The sequence below is a fragment of the Mytilus galloprovincialis genome, chromosome 12, assembly GCF_965363235.1.
Source record: "Mytilus galloprovincialis chromosome 12, xbMytGall1.hap1.1, whole genome shotgun sequence".
NCBI classification, from domain to species: Eukaryota; Metazoa; Mollusca; class Bivalvia; order Mytilida; family Mytilidae; genus Mytilus; species Mytilus galloprovincialis.
This window is the reverse complement of record NC_134849.1, coordinates 79,708,111-79,713,785: the sequence shown is the minus strand read 5'-3', so window position 1 is coordinate 79,713,785 and position 5,675 is coordinate 79,708,111.

Below are 5,675 nucleotides of genomic sequence, written 5' to 3'. Positions count from 1 at the left end.
CATTGTCATGCCAGATGTCAACATACACATGTATACATTAATAAGAGAAATAAAACATCACTACTATACCATTGTCATGCCAGATGTCAACATACACATGTATACATTAATAAGAGAAATAAAACATCAGTACTATACCATTGTCATTCCAGATGTCAACATACACATGCGTACATTAATAAGAGAAATAAAACATCACTACTATACCATTGTCATGCCAGATGTCAACATACACATGTATACATTAATAAGAGAAGTAAAACATCACTACTATACCATTGTCATGCCAGATGTCAACATACACATGTATACATTAATAAGAGAAATAAAACATCACTACTATACCATTGTCATGCCAGATGTCAACATACACATGTATACATTAATAAGAGAAATAAAACATCACTACTATACCATTGACATGCCATATGTCAACATACACATGTATACATTAATAAGAGAAATAAAACATCACTACTATACCATTGTCATTCCAGATGTCAACATACACATGTATACATTAATAAGAGAAATAAAACATCACTACTATACCATTGTCATTCCAGATGTCAACATACACATGTATACATTAATAAGAGAAATAAAACATCACTACTATACCATTGTCATTCCAGATGTCAACATACACATGTATACATTAATAAGAGAAATAAAACATCACTACTATACCATTGTCATGCCACATGTCAACATACACATGTATACATTAATAAGAGAAATAAAACATCACTACTATACCATTGTCATGTCAGATGTCAACATACACATGTATACATTAATAAGAGAAATAAAACATCACTACTATACCATTGTCATGCCACATGTCAACATACACATGTATACATTAATAAGAGAAATAAAACATCACTACTATACCATTGTCATTCCAGATGTCAACATACACATGTATACATTAATAAGAGAAATAAAACATCACTACTATACCATTGTCATGCCACATGTCAACATACACATGTATACATTAATAAGAGAAGTAAAACATCACTACTATACCATTGTCATGCCAGATGTCAACATACACATGTATACATTAATAAGAGAAATAAAACATCACTACTATACCATTGTCATGCCAGATGTCAACATACACATGTATACATTAATAAGAGAAATAAAACATCACTACTATACCATTGTCATTCCAGATGTCAACATACACATGTATACATTAATAAGAGAAATAAAACATCACTACTATACCATTGTCATGCCAGATGTCAACATACACATGTATACATTAATAAGAGAAATAAAACATCAGTACTATACCATTGTCATGCTAGATGTCAACATACACATGCGTACATTAATAAGAGAAATAAAACATCACTACTATACCATTGTCATGCCAAATGTCAACATACACATGTATACATTAATAAGAGAAATAAAACATCACTACTATACCATTGTCATTCCAGATGTCAACATACACATGTATACATTAATAGGAGAAATAAAACATCACTACTATACCATTGTCATTCCAGATGTCAACATACACATGTATACATTAATAAGAGAAATAAAACATCAGTACTATACCATTGTCATGCTAGATGTCAACATACACATGTATACATTAATAAGAGAAATAAAACATCAGTACTATACCATTGTCATGCCAGATGTCAACATATACATGTATACATTAATAAGAGAAATAAAACATCACTACTATACCATTGTCATGCCACATGTCAACATACACATGTATACATTAATAAGAGAAATAAAACATCACTACTATACCATTGTCATGCCAGATGTCAACATACACATGTATACATTAATAAGAGAAATAAAACATCAGTACTATACCATTGTCATTCCAGATGTCAACATACACATGTATACATTAATAAGAGAAATAAAACATCACTACTATACCATTGTCATGCCAGATGTCAACATACACATGTATACATTAATAAGAGAAATAAAACATCAGTACTATACCATTGACATGCTAGATGTCAACATACACATGTATACATTAATAAGAGAAATAAAACATCAGTACTATACCATTGTCATTCCAGATGTCAACATACACATGTATACATTAATAAGAGAAATAAAACATCAGTACTATACCATTGTCATTCCAGATGTCAACATACACATGTATACATTAATAAGAGAAATAAAACATCACTACTATACCATTGTCATGCCAGATGTCAACATACACATGTATACATTAATAAGAGAAATAAAACATCACTACTATACCATTGTCATTCCAGATGTCAACATACACATGCGTACATTAATAAGAGAAATAAAACATCAGTACTATACCATTGTCATGCCAGATGTCAACATACACATGTATACATTAATAAGAGAAATAAAACATCACTACTATACCATTGTCATGCCAGATGTCAACATACACATGTATACATTAATAAGAGAAATAAAACATCAGTACTATACCATTGTCATTCCAGATGTCAACATACACATGCGTACATTAATAAGAGAAATAAAACATCACTACTATACCATTGTCATGCCAGATGTCAACATACACATGTATACATTAATAAGAGAAGTAAAACATCACTACTATACCATTGTCATGCCAGATGTCAACATACACATGTATACATTAATAAGAGAAATAAAACATCAGTACTATACCATTGTCATTCCAGATGTCAACATACACATGTATACATTAATAAGAGAAATAAAACATCAGTACTATACCATTGTCATTCCAGATGTCAACATACACATGTATACATTAATAAGAGAAATAAAACATCAGTACTATACCATTGTCATTCCAGATGTCAACATACACATGTATACATTAATAAGAGAAATAAAACATCAGTACTATACCATTGCCATGCCAGATGTCAACATACACATGTATACATTAATAAGAGAAATAAAACATCACTACTATACCATTGTCATTCCAGATGTCAACATACACATGTATACATTAATAAGAGAAGTAAAACATCACTACTATACCATTGTCATGCCACATGTCAACATACACATGTATACATTAATAAGAGAAATAAAACATCACTACTATACCATTGTCATGCCACATGTCAACATACACATGTATACATTAATAAGAGAAATAAAACATCACTACTATACCATTATCATGCCACATGTCAACATACACATGTATACATTAATAAGAGAAGTAAAACATCACTACTATACCATTGTCATGCCAGATGTCAACATACACATGTATACATTAATAAGAGAAATAAAACATCACTACTATACCATTGTCATGCCAGATGTCAACATACACATGTATACATTAATAAGAGAAATAAAACATCACTACTATACCATTGTCATGCCAGATGTCAACATACACATGTATACATTAATAAGAGAAATAAAACATCACTACTATACCATTGTCATTCCAGATGTCAACATACACATGCGTACATTAATAAGAGAAATAAAACATCACTACTATACCATTGTCATGCCAGATGTCAACATACACATGTATACATTAATAAGAGAAATAAAACATCACTACTATACCATTGTCATTCCAGATGTCAACATACACATGTATACATTAATAAGAGAAGTAAAACATCACTACTATACCATTGTCATGCCAGATGTCAACATATACATGTATACATTAATAAGAGAAATAAAACATCACTACTATACCATTGTCATTCCAGATGTCAACATACACATGTATACATTAATAAGAGAAATAAAACATCACTACTATACCATTGTCATGCCACATGTCAACATACACATGTATACATTAATAAGAGAAATAAAACATCAGTACTATACCATTGTCATGCCAGATGTCAACATACACATGCGTACATTAATAAGAGAAATAAAACATCACTACTATACCATTGTCATGCCAGATGTCAACATACACATGTATACATTAATAAGAGAAATAAAACATCACTACTATACCATTGTCATGCCAGATGTCAACATACACATGCGTACATTAATAAGAGAAATAAAACATCACTACTATACCATTGTCATGCCAGATGTCAACATACACATGTATACATTAATAAGAGAAATAAAACATCACTACTATACCATTGTCATGCCAGATGTCAACATACACATGTATACATTAATAAGAGAAATAAAACATCACTACTATACCATTGTCATGCCAGATGTCAACATACACATGTATACATTAATAAGAGAAATAAAACATCACTACTATACCATTGTCATTCCAGATGTCAACATACACATGTATACATTAATAAGAGAAATAAAACATCACTACTATACCATTGTCATGCCACATGTCAACATACACATGTATACATTAATAAGAGAAATAAAACATCACTACTATACCATTGTCATTCCAGATGTCAACATACACATGTATACATTAATAAGAGAAATAAAACATCACTACTATACCATTGTCATTCCAGATGTCAACATACACATGCGTACATTAATAAGAGAAATAAAACATCACTACTATACCATTGACATGTCAGATGTCAACATACACATGTATACATAAATAAGAGAAATAAAACATCACTACTATGCCATTGTCATTCCAGATGTCAACATACACATGTATACATTAATAAGAGAAATAAAACATCACTACTATACCATTGTCATGCCACATGTCAACATACACATGTATACATTAATAAGAGAAATAAAACATCACTACTATACCATTGTCATTCCAGATGTCAACATACACATGCGTACATTAATAAGAGAAATAAAACATCACTACTATACCATTGTCATTCCAGATGTCAACATACACCTGTATACATTAATAAAAGAAATAAAACATCACTACTATACCATTGTCATGCCACATGTCAACATACACATGTATACATTAATAAGAGAAGTAAAACATCACTACTATACCATTGTCATGCCAGATGTCAACATACACATGCGTACATTAATAAGAGAAATAAAACATCACTACTATACCATTGTCATGCCAGATGTCAACATACACATGTATACATTAATAAGAGAAATAAAACATCACTACTATACCATTGTCATGCCAGATGTCAACATACACATGTATACATTAATAAGAGAAATAAAACATCACTACTATACCATTGTCATGCCAGATGTCAACATACACATGTATACATTAATAAGAGAAATAAAACATCACTACTATACCATTGTCATTCCAGATGTCAACATACACATGTATACATTAATAAGAGAAATAAAACATCACTACTATACCATTGTCATGCCACATGTCAACATACACATGTATACATTAATAAGAGAAATAAAACATCACTACTATACCATTGTCATTCCAGATGTCAACATACACATGCGTACATTAATAAGAGAAATAAAACATCACTACTATACCATTGTCATTCCAGATGTCAACATACACATGCGTACATTAATAAGAGAAATAAAACATCACTACTATACCATTGACATGTCAGATGTCAACATACACATGTATACATAAATAAGAGAAATAAAACATCACTACTATGCCATTGTCATTCCAGATGTCAACATACACATGTATACATTAATAAGAGAAATAAAACATCACTACTATACCATTGTCATGCCACATG